The following is a 16,047-nucleotide window of genomic DNA, read 5'->3' as shown; positions in this document are numbered from 1 at the left end:
CGGACAGGGAGGGAGCCATTCTCTATTGGATTGAGAAGGAAATTCCATCCATATGTTCATTCGCTCCTTGGCATTCCAAAAAATCCAGCCTGCAGGATTCCCTCTCTTTTAGGGTTAAAGTATAATGTAGTGCCTGTGCGAATTCTGTGGGCTTCTCTGCAGTGTGCATCTCCATCCTTAATCTGAAGGGACAGTGCATCTCGATACAGTAGATTACAACCCTGAGCAGCCAAAGGGCTCTACCAGAGCAGGGCTCTACCAGAGCAGGGCTCTGTTGGTGCTCCAAATCCTAAATCACCGGTATGATAAAATATGACGACTGCCGTATGCCAACCCAAGTCCTCTACATGCTGGTTCATCCGCATGTTTTGTTCATTCAGTACTGATGGATGGATAGTCACCCTCTCCCCCAACCCCTCCCATTGTGGAGTTCCCCTTAAACATTCGGCATGACACCAAGGTGGTGGCACATCTTGTTGCGATCTGGGATTGGTAGACACATGTGCCTGCTGACAAATGATCCCAGTAATCAGCCTTCTGTTAACGTTATCATAATGATGAAGTGCGAGGGTGACAACTGATCATTTCTCTTCATCCCAGCATGTTGATGCTGAATATAGTTTGCAGCTCCGAGCCACAGGACAGGTTTAATGTAGAAAAGAGCACCCCAGGGACCAGAAACTGAGCAAGACCACATTGGTCAGTCCCTGCCCTGTGCCACAAAGATAGTCACCAACACAGCCAAGGGGCTTTTGTTTCCCCTGTCCAGACAGGTAACCATCTCCCTGCATGCCCAGGCTTCACCACCCAGTGCTCTGAAGGAGCCACACACAGATATATATCTGCCAGCTCACCCACACACACGGAGTGCGACCCCCTGCTTTAGGTGAGTCCAGGCCATGTGTCACATCTTAGTCCATTTAGAGAGGAAGCAGAGCACACAGCAATAGGGAGGAAGCATGGCCTTGTGGGTAAGGCTCTCGACTGGGACATGAGCATTTGTGTTCAATTCCCAACTCTACCACAAACCTTGGGTAAATCACTTAATCCATATGACTGGGGTTTGCCAAGATGTTAGCTCCCCAGCTCCCACTGAAAACCCCAGATACCTGTCCTTCATTTTCCTCCTCTGTAGAATATGGTTGATGATATTCCCTTTATCTCCTCTCTTTAGACTCTTTCTTGGCAGGGACTGTGCCTTTCTATGTGCTTGTACAGCACCTGGACTCTAGATGCTACCATGGTATAGATGATGATAAAGGAAACCTCAAAGACAGCGTGGAGCCATCCACATGAGTGCACGGTGGGGCACGAGGAGTCCTTGGATGTGTCCCCATTTTGCCTGCAGTGAGCGGATCCATGACTCCTGCCCTTTGGTCTGAGCAAAGAACATGGGGGAAGAAGGAAAAAAAACCCAAACGTGTGACAAACCTGACAGCCAGCACCAGTTCATTGTTCATGTTCCCTCCTTTCTAAAATAGGCCTAGGGGAAGGACACTGCCTGCCAGCCAGCCCCAGGTTAGCAACACAGTTCCCCTTCTGAAGCAGGCCTGAGCAGATGGTTCCTCACTGGCTAACCCATGGTACAGATACAGCTCTGCCTTCAAAAGCAGCCACAGATCAGAGCGCTTCCCACCAGCTCACCCCAGATTAGGGCAGATCCAACCTGAATTATGGTTTCCCCCAGTTCGATGTAAAGAGATGCCTGAATCATCCTGATTTTTTTTTTCCCCATTAGGAAACTAAATTCCATTCTGCATTGAACAATCTCTTTGTTCTCTCCAGAGGACTGTCGTGCTGGGAAATTGCCTAGACCCAGTCAGCTCTGATGTTTGCTGTCTCACGCGTTGCCTATATCAAACTGACAGTTCACAGATTTTAGTCTAGGATCTTGCATGTATAGTACAAGCCAAAACCTGCTCCTGTCTCTTTCGACTGTCCTAGAGAGAGAGCTGGGAAGCAGGCTGAGTCGTCACGATGTCGTGTGACTGTAACAGAGACATCTCACAAAGCACAGTCGTTTGAGGGCACTGTTGCTTGCCCTCAGACAGAATTAAGAGCTTGTCTGGCCAATATCCCCTGCATTACTGTGGAGGGGGGATCTACACTTAGCTCAGTCAGCGGGCAGCCGTTTCCGTGATCGGCATAATATAGACCTTATAGAGAACCAATCTTGTTTAATGATGGAGGAATATCCTACAGGTGATAGGACAGAATCATAGAAATGTAGGGCTGGAAAGAACCTCAAGAGATCATCTAGTGCAGCTCTCTGAGGCAGGGTTAAGTACACCTAGATCATTCCTGACAGATGTTTGTCTAACCTGTTGTTAAAAACCTCCAGTGATGGGGATTCCACAACCTCCCTAGGGAACCTGTTCCGGTACTTAACGATCCTTATCATTAGAAAGTTTCCCCCAATATGCAATCTAACCAGATTGTAATGATGGTATTTTTCAAGGAGTTGTCCAAATATCAGACACATTGGAGATCCATCCCAACTAAGCATGATGGCAACTTCCCAGATACCCCCACTTACGGTGAAATATATGAGGAGCAGCTTCCCACCGTCAGCCAAAAGAATGGAATTTTCCGCATTCCTCCTGAAGAGCTCTACATTTCCTCAACACTCAAGTAATTGGGGACTGATGGCAGACTATAGCAGGAAGGAATTTCTGCCCATCTTACAGCAACACAGACAAGTCCATGTTTGTGTCTAGCAACAGATCATTGAGCATTATACATTCTGCAACACAATAGCATCAAACCCCCGTGTCAGGAGGCAAAACTCCCACGTACCCAAGTCAGATGGTGTCAGGATGCAGGCCAATTGGCTGCCAGAAGCTCAAATGGACGTCGTCCTCTCCTTTGCTTTCCAGTCATGCACTAAGAAGGAAATGATATCACAATCAGAGCTTGCGTTGCATTTAACAGTAGAGAGAGAGAGAGACACACACACTTGGCTTCTGCTGTTAAAGGGAAATTAGACTGCGAAGTTAAGCACCAGGAATGTTAAAAAGGTTTCAAATAACTTTCTCCTCCCCTCACCAAACATGAGTTGAACTGAGCATAAGCCTCACCCAGGCTGATATTTGAATGCTGTAAATAGGGCTGTATGGGAAGAAAAACAGGGACACAGAAAGACAGGATCAGGGAGCTGAGTGAGAAGAAAAATGGCAAATATATTACAGCTGAGGCTGTCTTAAGTGATGACTCCAAAGACCAACCAGAAGCAGTTACTTAATAGAAGTAATTTCCTAATCCAGGTGGAGCAGAATAATACTTAGAGGGGCAAAGTCACCTCCCCTGTGGAGTTACACCTAGGGCAGGTTTGGCCCAGCATACTTTGGGGTGGGCTCTTAAAATATGCAATTGTGCAATAAGGGCGATTTCTTGCCCAAGTTTCACTGTATTTAAACAGGTTTCAGAGTAACAGCCGTGTTAGTCTGTATTCGTAAAAAGAAAAAAGAAAAGGAGTACTTGTGGCACCTTAGAGACTAACCAGTTTATTTGAGCATGAGCTTTCGTGAGCTACAGCTCACTTCATCGGATGCATAGCATATCATATAGCATATGCTATGCATCCGATGAAGTGAGCTGTAGCTCACGAAAGCTCATGCTCAAATAAACTGGTTAGTCTCTAAGGTGCCACAAGTACTCCTTTTCTTTGTATTTAAACACTAAGAACTGTCCTTCCTGTAAGGACCTTGAGCATGTGTGAATCCTCTTGGAAATGTTTCCCATAGAAAACACTGGAGCAACCAGGGTATCCTCCCTGCTCAGATAGTCATGGCATAAGGGGAGTCCCCCTCTCTTGCAAACAGTGCTAGGGAGCTTTGCAAAATCCCAAAATATGACCACGTGAAACTTGCCTGCCTATAAGTTTCAGAGTAGCAGCCGTGTTAGTCTGTATTTGCAAAAAGAAAAGGAGTACTTGTGGCACCTTAGAGACTAACATTTATTTGGGCATAAGCTTTCATGAGCTACAGTTCACTTCATCAGATGCATTCAGTGGAAAATACAGTGGGGAGATTTATATACATAGAGAACATGAAACAATGGGCGTTACCATACACACTCTAATGAGGGTGAGAGCGGGAGGGGCCGGGGGGACACCTTTTGTAGTGATAATCAAGGTGGGCTATTTCCAGCAGTTGACAAGAACATCTGAGGAACAGTGGGAGGTAGATGGGTCATTACACAAAGTAAAACTATCTCCCCATGAAGAAAAGGAGTACTTGTGGCACCTTAGAGACTAACCAATTTATTTGAGCATAAGCTTTCATGAGCTACAGCTCACTTCGTCGGATGCATAAAGCTCACGAAAGCTTATGCTCAAATAAATTGGTTAGTCTCTAAGGTGCCACAAGTACTCCTTTTCTTTCTGCCTATAAGCGTCATTACAGACACAAGGCAGCTCAGCTCACCCAGTGCTCCCCATGCCCCTCAAACCATCCCGGAGAACAAGGGCTAATTTGTGAGTTAGCACCTAAACCAGGTTAAACTCAGGGGCTTCCACTGAGTGTGGCTTTGTGATTTTGAGTTTGCTTAAGCCCTAAGTTCCAGGGGAGGGGCATGAATCCAGGTGACAACACCAGGTAAAAGGCTGGCATGAAACCCAGGAACTGGAACCACTGGAAATCCCCAGACACAAAGCTGGATACTTTGGTACAGACATAGCACACAGGGTTCAGGGGTGGGGTGGGGGTATAAAGCTCTGGTTGAGAGCCAAGAACCCAGGAAACTCTGGTTAGGGGAGGGCATTATCCTGCACTCTGGGCTCCGCTCTCCTACGTGCTTTAGAGACAGAGCTGAGCAAACTGCTTTGGAGCCAGTATGATCCAACTGGAAATTCTGTCCCAAATTCACTCCTAACCAAACTAGTCTTGATACCTTTTGTATACGCATTCAGATACATATTTCTAAAGATTATTTCTTGTTGTAACACGGCAGCCACGGCCAGAGTGCTGCCTCCCGGCATGGGGTGGCTCCGCAGCAACACTACCTCAGTTTCCCTTTCTCAGGGCTCCTCAATAAACTCTTTGCCCCAGTCCCTTTGACTTTCCCTCCACCAGCTCACACAAGCAGACAACAAAGCCTTTCAAGCACAGAACTCAAGGATGTCTTTCCCCTAGAAGCCCCAAACAAAAAGAACTAAGAGTCTTCTCCCCTGTCTCTGGCTGGACCAGGCCCATCCTCTCTGAAGGTCTGTCTCCCTGCTCTATATCCTGATACTTCTTACCCAAACTTCCCCAAATTCTGCCACAGGCCTCTGCTCTTATCTCTTCCCCAGAAGGCCTGTTTGGGTCACATGACCTTCATTTGCCCCACCTGGGGAGGTGAGCTAACTATGCCACAGGTGGGACTGGCTCCTTTAAGGGCAGATGGGCCCAGCCTATCTGTAATGCTTCTATGCACTTGCTCCTGCCCTTCCTTCTTCCAATCCCAGCCCCAGGAAGGCTAAAGCTCCTGAGAAAAGAGCATGTGAAGCTTGACCAGAGTCAGCAGTTATCTGCGGTCTCCCAAGGAAGTTTGTTGGTGCAAGACTCCAAGCTCAGGTCTGCAGCCCTGAGAGGTGTAGCTAAACATCTTACTTTGGGGGCTTCCCTAATAAACAACTGAAACATCCAAACATTTGGGGTTCACTTGGCACTGGTATGAATGCTTTCCAAGCTGTGCTCCAGTGCACATGCTGCTCTAGGAGTCTCCAAGGCTATGCCCAGACCACACTTCTTGTGTGAGCTTTGTAAAGTACTGAATGAAACAGGGCTGATGGGGCCACCAAGGAAAGGGCTTGGGGAGCAGAGAGGGTACTCTCAGGGAACTTGGGAAAAGCCTACTCATAACTTCAGTGCTTCTTCTCAACCCTGACCATCACCCCAATGCAAATGTCCTTCAGTATCTATCTTCCCCCAAATCAGTTCTTAAAGCAAAATACACCCCATAGACCAGGACCTACATTTGGAGTTAAACAACTACTGTGTCTTATTTAATGCATTCTCCCTGGCATGATGAAATTCCAACACTTGCGTTACTAAATCAATATTAGCTGCGGCTTTAAAAATATAGAGAGACAGAGATATAAATTGAAACACAGCTTGTGCGAACCTACATGAGTCGCAGGGAGCATGCAAACTCGAATTCAAAATCGCACACAGGTGGCACATCAAGGCCTCAGTGCAGATACTTCAATCACAGATGATAAACTTTCAACCCCAGCAGTGCTAAATTGGGCTGGTTCAGTTCCTGTCTGGGTTTCTTCCTTCTGAAAGGCAGGCTAGGGGAAATGAAAGAGAGAGAGGTGGGAAGAAAGGAGGAAGGAGAGAGTGATGGAAAGAGAAAGATTCAGGAAGGAAGGTGCAAAACTGGGGAGTGGAAGAGTCCTAAAGAAGGGAGGTGAGAATGGGGGATAGGGGAAAATGAGAGGAAGGAAGAAAATATTGCTGATGGGAGAAGTTGCCAAGAAAAGGGAATCCAAAGGAAAGTATGAGACAGGGAGGCAGTGGAGGAGGAAAGGGAGGAGTGGGGGAGCTGCATAGCCAGTCCAGCACAGAGCCCCTTCTTTCACTCCGACCAGGATGCCATCTTGCACAGCCTGCCTGCCCCACCCCAGGGGCAGCTCGCCCAGAGCCTACAATGCCCAGCATTGCCTCTCCCCTGTGGATTTCTCTGAGCAGTTTCCCCTTCAGCCTGAAGTAGAGATGTTAAGCTCCCAGATACACAAATGGGCGCCCAGGCCTCATCTCTGCTGCCTAATGGCTGCTGTTAAACCGAACCCAAGAGGAAGAGCTTTGGAGTTAAGGAGTGTAATGTACCATGGGCCTGATCCTGTTACTCTGTGCCTGTGCTTGGTACTGCAATGCAAGGCAGGCAGAGGTGGGGACACAGCTGTTTCAAGCCACCTTCATGCCACAGGCCTGCCCTGCTGCTGGTGTAATTCAGGGAAGCTTCATGACAGCCCTAACTTATGTCCCACTTCCCTGGTCTCCTATGGCACAGAGAATGGTTAGGGTGCAGCAGCACTGGTGACCACCACTCCCATCCCTTCCCTACTCCCAAAATACCCCATGTTCTGTATTCCCCCATTCCTTCAATTCTGTGCCAGCAAGGGAGCTGCCTTACTCTGCGGGTGTTCTGTGGGGCTGTTCCTGCCCTTCTGTCCCAAAGGAGCAATGTCAAGGGGCCGGGGGCAGGAGCAAATGATGGATGGATGGACAGACAGAATCTGGAAAGTGAGCAGCCAGCAGGCTCAGCGCACTGACAAAGCCAGGAACAGTGTAACAATGATCCTTCAGTGAACTCAGCCTGGAATTCCTTGGTCTGGGTCCAACTAAGAGCAAAGATTATGGCCTGCGTGACATCGGCAGTTCCAGTCCAGTAAATGACTGTGCACAAAGATGTTGTTCCCCCCCCTCTTTTCTCCCCACTTATAGCTTGTATTTTAATTGCTCAGTGTCATGGGCGCAGTCAGGGAGGACACGGCCCTTCCAGCTCATTAAAAATCATCTTTGCATTAGGCTTGTGAGCTTAGCAGAGTTTGGAGAATTGAGATTAAAAGCACTCGGCGGTGGCTCTCCGGTGCCAGGACGCAACTGGATAACTCTTGGGAAGGCTCTTAGTGCAAAGGAGCTGAGGGGGGAGTCTGCTCTGGAAGCTTGTGTTGATATGTTCTTCAGCACCAGTAGGAGTTGGGGGTGTGCTGTGCCGCCCAGGCTAGGGTCCTGAGACTATACATGGTCATTGATAGCAGTGGTGAGCCGGGAAGGAGTCTTTCCCTTTAAGTTGGTCAGTGACAGGCAGAGGTGTTTGGAAAAACCCACGGAGGTTGGACATGGGACCATATGGCTCAGAACACTGATGAGATGCAGCCAAAGCCACTCACCACTGGGGAATGGGCTCAAATCCAGCCCGGGTCGGTAGAGACCAAATGTCAGGAGCATCTGATGCTGGCCGTGTGGGCTGTTAGCGCACAGAGCTGTCAGCACAGTTCCTAGAGGGCACATGTCCACAACATTGCTGCCAGCCTCAGCAGAGTGAGACCAAGAAGTACAGTAGATGGGCCTGGACACTAAACTCCCCTCTCAGCTCAAAGGCAAGACTTCAGTGTCACTGCCGGTGCTGTACCATGGCACTTCAGTTCCCAGGACTGTCGTAAGAACATAAGAACGGCCATACAGGTCAGGCCAAAGGTCCATCTAGCTCAGTATACTGTCTTCCGACCAATGCCAGGTGCCCCAGAGAGAATGAACAGAATGGGTAATTACCAAGTGATCCATCCCCTATCGCCCATTCCCAGCTTCTGGCAAACAGAGGCTAGGGATACCATTTCCTGTCCATCCTGGCTAATAGTTGTTGATGGTCGTATCCTCCATGAACTTATCTAGTTCTTTTTTGAATCCTGTTATAGTCTTGGCCTTCACAACATCCTCTGGCAAGGAGTTCCACAGGTTGACTGTGCGTTGTGTGAAAAAATACTTCTTTTTGTTTGTTTTAAACCTGCTATCTATTAATTTCATTTGGTGACCCCTAGTTCTTGTGTTATGAGGAGTAAATAACACTTCCTTATTTACTTTCTCCACATCAGTCATGATTTTATAGCCCTCAATCATATTCCCCCTTAGTTGTCTCTTTTCCAAGCTGACAAGGCCCAGTCTCATTAATATCTCCTTATATGGCAGCCATTCCATACCCCTAATCATTTTTGTTGCCCTTTTCTGAACCTATTCCAATTCCAAGATATCTTTTTTGAGATGGGGCGACCACATCCACACACAGTATTCAAGATGTGGGGTACCATGGATTTATATAGAGGCAATATGATATTTTCTGTCTTATTATTCATTCTTTTCTTAATGTTTCCCAACATTCTGCTCGCTTTTTTTTACTGCCACTGCACATTAAGTGGATGTTTTCAGAGAGCTATACACAATGACTCCAAGATCTTTTTCTTGAGTGGCAACAGCTAATTTAGACCCCATCATTTTATATGTATAGTTGGGATTATGTTTTCCATTGTGCATGACTTTGCATTTATCAACATTGACTTTCATCTGCCATTTTGTTGCCCAGTCACCCAGTTTTGAGAGATCCTTTTGTAGCTCTTCACAGTCTGCCTGGCACTTAACTATCTTGAGCAATTTTGTACCATCTGTAAATTTTGCCACCTCACTGTTTATCCCTTTTTCCAGATAATTTATGAATATGTTGAATAGGACTGGGCCCAATACAGACCCCTGGGGGACACCACTATTTAGCTCTCTCCATTTTGAAAACGGACTATTTATTCCTGCCCTTTGTTTCCTATCTTTTAACCAGTTATAAATCCATGAGAGGACCTTCCCTCTTATCCCATGACAGCTTACTTTGCTTAAGAACCTTTGATGAGGGACCTAGTCAAAAGCTTTTTGAAAATCTCAGTACACTGTATCCCCTTTGTCCGCATGCTTGTTGACCCCTTCAAAGTATTCTAGTAGATTTGTGAGGCATGATTTCCCTTTACATAAAACATGTTGACTCTTCTCCAACAAATTATGTTCATCTATGTGTCTGACAATTTTGTTTTTATTATAGTTTCAAACAGTTTTCCCAGTACTGAAGTCAGGCTCACCAGCCTGTAATTGTTGGGTTCACCTTTGGAGCCCTTTTTAAAAATTGGCATCACGTTAGCTATCCTCCAGTCATTTAGTACAGAAGCTGATTTAAATGATAGGTTACAGACTACAGTTAGTAATTCTGCAATTTCATATTTGAATTCCTTCAGAATTCTTGGGTGAATACCATCTGGTCCTGGTGACTTATTACTGTTTAGTTTATCAATTTGTTCCAAAACCTCTTCTAATGACACCTCAATCTGGGGCAGTTCCTCAGATTTGCCACCTAAAAAGAAGGCCCATGGTTGGGAATCTCTCTCACGTCCTCAGCCATGAAAACCAATGCAAAGAATTCATTTAGTTTCTCCGTAACGACATCCATTCTGCTCAGCACTTTGCTCCTTTAGCATCTCAATCGTCCAGTGGCCCCACTGGTTGTTTAGCAGGATTCCTGCTTCTGATGTATTTAAATTTTTTTTTTGCGATTACTTTTTGAGTCTTTGGCTAGCTCTTCTTCAAATTCTTTTTTGGCCTTCCTAATTATATTTTTCTATTTCATTTGCCAGACTTTATGCTCCTTTCTATTTTCCTCACTAGGATTTAACTTCCTTACCTCAGTGCTGAATCCAAGGACAAGGAATGGAAAGGACAGAAAGAGAGACTTCCCCATCAATCTTGCAGCATCCTATGCCCTGCATGTGTAAGGGGACTATTGTCCCCTTATTAAAACTTAGTGGGGGCTTTTGGTTGGCTTGCTCCCAGTACCAAAGAAAGGAGAAGGGTCAATGTGAAACCAGGACCCTGAGACTAACAGTCCCCAGGAACAATGGGGAGAAGCCAATGCTCCAGGTCAGCCTGACTGACAGGGCGGGCAGGCTAATCAGGGAGGCAGCAGGCCAGAGGGGGTCCCGTCCTTGGTGTGACCTGGAATTGCCTGGGCCAGACAGAGTGGGGCCGAGCTAAGGAGAAAGCAGGGGCCCGAGCTGAGCTGGGGGGCAGAGCTGTGCCAGATCCAGAGAGAACCAGAGAAGCAGCCCAGGGGGAGCAGATCCGTGCTGGGAGCAGAGTCACAGAAGCAGCTCAGGGAGCAGACCTGTGCTGGGAGGAGAGCTGCAGCAGCCCGAACCAGAGGGGCCAGAGAAGCAGCCCAGGGAGTTGGAGGCAGAGCAGCAGCAGTGCTGAGGCAGAGTGGAGTTGGAGCTGGGGCTGAAGCAGTCCGGAGTCGGGTGTGATAAGCAGCTGGGGAGAGCGAGGGGGACCCTGGGCAGCGGGCCCAGCGCAGGGAGATTCCCCCAGCCAAGAGGCCTTGTAGGCCAGACTTGGGGGGAATCATAACCCTGACAGTGGGTGGGTGGTGACACTGGGGGGAAGGGTCCTGCCACCTAGAGCCTGAAGGTGTGTGGCCCCTGCCAGAGCAAGTGTCCGACCCGGGGCATCCCTGCAGCACAGCCAGGGCCTGGGCAGGAGGCCTAGGACTTGTGAGAAACAGGCTGTGAACTGCCCTGACATTCCAGAGACATTGGTTGTGATGTCCCCATGCCGCAGAGCGGGGTGATGTGTTTTCCTTTAACCGTTCCCATTTTCCGTTATTTTTTAAAATTGATTGCTATTTAATATATTGTATTTGCTTTGAACTGTATATAATGATCAGTGGGTCAGGAAAGTGTCCAGTGCGGAGAGAGCACCCCGGAGTGGGGACACCCTAGCCCCTGCCCTAAGTGACCATGACAAGGTTGGGGGTTGAGCCCCCAGGACTCCTGGGCCCAGCCTTGTTGGGGTTTCAAGGCCTCTGTCACACAGGAGCGTGGAAGGGGAGCCCTCAAGGTCAGGCAGGCCTCTGGGTAAAGTGAGTGGGAGCAAAGACTCAGATCCTTTCGCTAGCCCATTTCACCAGGGTAGTGTCTAAGCCAAGAAAATTCCCCACAATAGCGGGACCATTCCCCCTCTTACACATGGAGATCTCCTAGTAGCTAACCAAACATTGACCATTCCTGAGCATGCTTAGCTTGGGAATTCTAGCAAGACCCAGCAGACTGAACTGACCGCCTTCTGAACCTCAGCAGAGAGGCGGCAATCTTCTTACCAGAGGTGCTGGCCCTTTATCAATCCTATATTAGCTAAGGCATGTCTGTGAGTGAGGACAGGGGTAGCTGTCTCTTTAGAGCTCTCCAAACAGGAAGCATCTTTCAATAACACATACAGAACCCACTCTCACACTTTACTCAATACCAAGTGCTCCCCGGATTTAAATAAATGCCAGGATGCAATAACACAAAATTAGCAACCAAAACTGAATCTGAGAAGCTCTCCACAGTCTCCAGGATGGCAGGTAATAAATGCAAAATGTTGCACAACATACATTAGTATGTTTGCATAACAAAAACGGCAAAAGCCATTGTATCTTCTTCCCCACAAGAGAGACATACAACTTAATTCTCTCCTCTGCATAATGGAATTGTATCTCCATTCAAACACACATCCCAAGTGACGTTCAAATCACGTTCTGAGTCTGGATGAAGCATAGCAGGTCCAAGGTTCTAGCTCTCTCCACTCAGCCCATTGGTGCCTAGAGTCGTACAGCGCAAACAGGATGGGGGTGAAGGTCAAGGACTTCCTGACAGAGGCCTGGAGAAGCTGCAATGCCTGAGTATGTAGGATCGGGGGACATTGCAGCACTAAAAGGAACTGATACCCATTCTGTTCAGCACAGGGTACTTAAAGTTCACAGCGGGAGAAGAAACCCATTGGCAGAGGATGAGCCCAATGTCAATTTCTATTTCCTGGGTTTCCACAGCCCATAAATGTTTGTATAAGGTAGTTTTGTATGAGTGTGGGTGGGTTTGCTTTGCCTTTTTAGTCTTTTCATTTACTATTAAGAAAGGAAGAGAAACCTTCCTGTGCTCTCTATCTAACAACAGTGCTTTCCTCTTCTTTAGCACTGTCTACCCCAGTATCTAAAAATGAAACACAAACATTGATGAGTGAAACCTCGCAACATGACAGAGCACCAGATCCTGAACTGGTGTGATTGATGCAGCTCCACTGAACTCAACATGATGATTTGAGCCCCCCCGTCAGTAAGGCCTACATTTTCAAGAGTGGCATATCATCTTGGATATCTCAGATTAGAGGTCACAAGTTGAACCAAGATGGGCCTGATTCTCAAAGGGGCTGAGCGCCTGCAGCCAGGGTGTTGTAACAATTTGTATAGTGGGGGTGCTGAGAGCCATTGAACCCTGTATATGATGGAAACCACTCCAGGAGTCCAGGAGAGCTGGCTGTATTTTAAAGAATCCTTATTGAGGTTACAGGGACAAACCATCCCGATGTGTAGAAAGAATAGTAAATATGGCAGGCGACCAGCTTGGCTTAACAGTGAAATCCTTGCTGATCTTAAACACAAAAAAGAAGCTTACAAGAAGTGGAAGATTGGACAAATGACCAGGGAAGAGTATCAAAATATTGCTCGGGCATGCAGGAGTGAAATCAGGAAGGCCAAATCACACCTGGAGTTGCAGCTAGCAAGAGATGTTAAGAGTAACAAGAAGGGTTTCTTCAGGTATGTTAGCAACAAGAAGAAAGTCAAGGAAAGTGTGGGCCCCTTACTGAATGAGGGAGGCAACCTAGTGACAGAGGATGTGGAAAAAGCTAATGTACTCAATGCTTTTTTTTTGCCTCTGTCTTCACAAACAAGGTCAGCTCCCACACTGTTGCACTGGGCAGCACAGCATGGGGAGGAGGTGACCAGCCCTCTGTGGAGAAAGAAGTGGTTCGGGACTATTTAGAAAAGCTGGACGAGCACAAGTCCATGGGGCCGGATGCGCTGCATCCGAGAGTGCTAAAGGAGTTGGCGGATGTGATTGCAGAGCCATGGGCCATTATCTTTGAAAACTCATGGCAATCGGGGGAAGTCCCGGACGACTGGAAAAAAGCTAATGTAGTGCCCATCTTTAAAAAAGGGAAGGAGGAGGATCCTGGGAACTACAGGCCAGTCAGCCTCACCTCAGTCCCTGGAAAAATCATGGAGCAGGTCCTCAAGGAATCAATTCTGAAGCACTTAGAGGAGAGGAAAGTGATCAGGAACAGTCAGCATGGATTCACCAAGGGCAAGTCATGCCTGACTAATCTAATTGCCTTCTATGATGAGATAACTGGCTCTGTGGATGAGGGGAAAGCAGTGGACATGTTGTTTCTTGACTTTAGCAAAGCTTTTGACACGGTCTCCCACAGTATTCTTGCCAGCAAGTTAAAGAAGTATGGGCTGGATGAATGGACTATAAATAAGGTGGATAGAAAGTTGGCTAGATTGTCGGGCTCAACGGGTAGTGATCAATGGCTCCATGTCTAGTTGGCAGCCGGTATCAAGTGAAGTGCCCCAAGGGTCGGTCCTCGGGCCGGTTTTGTTCAATATCTTCATTAATGATCTGGAGGATGGTGTGGATTGCACCCTCAGCAAGTTTGCAGATGACACTAAAGTGGGAGGAGAGGTAAATACGCTGGAGGGTAGGGATAGGATACAGAGAGACCTAGACAAATTAGAGGATTGGGCTAAAAGAAATCTGATGAGGTTCAACAAAGATAAGTGCAGAGTCCTGCACTTAGGATGGAAGAATCCCTTGCACCACTACAGACTAGAGACCGAATGGCTAGGCAGCAGTTCTGCAGAAAAGGACCTGGGGATTACAGTGGACGAGAAGCTGGATATGAGTCAACCGTGTGCTATTGTTGCCAAGAAGGCCAATGGCATTTTGGGATGTATAAGTAGGGGCATTGCCAGCAGATAGAGGGACGTGATTGTTCCCCTCTATTCGACATTGGTGAGGCCTCATCTGGAGTACTGTTTCCAGTTTTGGGCCCCACACTACAAGAAGGATGTGGAAAAATTGGAAAACATCCAGCAGAGGGCAACAAAAATGATTAGGGGACTGGTACACATGACTTATGAGGAGAGGCTGAGGGAACTAGGATTGTTTAGTCTGCGGAAGAGAAGAATGAGGGGGGATTTGATAGCTGCTTTCAACTACCTGAAAGGGGGTTCCAAAGAGGATGGATCTAGACTGTTCTCAGTGGTAGCAGATGACAGAACAAGGAGTAATGGTCTCAAGTTGCAGTGGGGGAGGTTTAGGTTGGATATTAGGAAAAACTTTTTAGGAGGGTGGTGAAACACTGGAATGCATTACCTAGAGAGGTGGTGGAATCTCTTTCCTTAGAAGTTTTTAAGGTCAGGCTTGACAAAGCCCTGGCTGGGATGATTTAGTTGGGGATTGGTCCTGCTTTGAGCAGGGGGTTGGACTAGATGACCTCCTGAGGTCCCGTCCAACCCTGATATTCTCTGATTCTAAGCCAGGGGGTGCTCCAGCACCTATTCCTGCAGCTTCTGTTGACTTCAAATGGGGTTGTGGGGATTCATTACATTGTGTCATTTGACTTGCGTCTCAAAATCAGACATCCCAAAATTGACGCATCCAAAATGGGTGGATGATTTTGAAGATACCTTGGGCAGACGGTACTTTTCCATAAGAGAAAGAAGGACTACCCCCATTTTACAGATGGGGAAACTGAGGCACGAAGAGGGGAAGTAACTTGTTCAATGTCACATAGGAAATTTGTGATAGAGCTAAATGAATATTTCTGACAGAATCTATTGTGCACATATACACTGAATGAGTTTCTTTACAGGCATATTATTGACTTGGCTTCTTTATGAACTCATATATATTTAGAAAAGTTTTAAAATATGGATCCAGTGGAAATTTTACAGCTCAAATCATTCACTCAACAGGCCTCTTTAATGCTTTATTGTACAAATGGGCATGGAAACTTATGTGGTCTCATTCCAGTACAGAGTACAAAGATGCTTTCGGGTGCATATCATAATGACTCCAGAAATACCATAATGACCCTACAAAGTAAAATCCAGCATAAACCAAAGGGCCCGCTTGATAGCTACACGGCCTGCAAAACTGTATTTAAAAAGCAAAGTAAGGTTGTCTTCCATCTGGAGGAGCCTGGGGAAAGTACTCAAACCTGGGAAACAACTTCTTTATCTGCTTTATTACGTTTTTCATTTCTACAATTCTATGACTTTAAAGGGCTAAAAAGTTGCATTTATTTACTTATTTAATCCAGCTCTAGAAGAAGTGGGGAAACTGACTGTGAACAGGGACCTGCATTTCAATCTTCCACCCACACCAAATATTTATGGCCAAATTTCAAATCCCTTTTCTGCTGAAAGGCTACTTCCTACAACCGCACAGAGTATGTGCGGGGAGTACAATAAGAATGCATGGATGTTCTTATCTGGGAGCTCCCAGACAGCACTCCTACACCGTTCTCCACAATGACACCTGCTGGGAGAGATTGGGATTGGAGCAGCTCGGAACCTCCTCACTTAATGCGCCTACAATTATCCCTAGTTGACTCTTTCTGGTGGCAGGTGGAACTGAAAAGTTGGCAGCTC

At 47.0% G+C, this 16,047-nt stretch overlaps 1 protein-coding gene across 4 annotated transcripts in view; it reads right to left on the bottom strand.

Moving 5' to 3' along the window:
- LINGO1 (leucine rich repeat and Ig domain containing 1) overlaps positions 1-16,047 on the bottom strand; it is a 447,785-nt gene that overhangs the window by 150,799 nt on the left and 280,939 nt on the right. For all 4 annotated transcript variants that reach the window (XM_074966038.1, XM_074966039.1, XM_074966037.1 and 1 more), the window contains exon 5: positions 2,797-2,883. The gene's annotated coding sequence lies outside the window, so the exon portion shown is untranslated. The remainder of the gene's footprint in view (positions 1-2,796; positions 2,884-16,047) is intronic.

This window comes from Natator depressus, chromosome 10, assembly GCF_965152275.1.
Source record: "Natator depressus isolate rNatDep1 chromosome 10, rNatDep2.hap1, whole genome shotgun sequence".
Lineage (NCBI taxonomy): Eukaryota > Metazoa > Chordata > Testudines > Cheloniidae > Natator > Natator depressus.
Note: the sequence above shows the minus strand (reverse complement) of the source record. Positions and strands in the feature narration are given on the sequence as shown.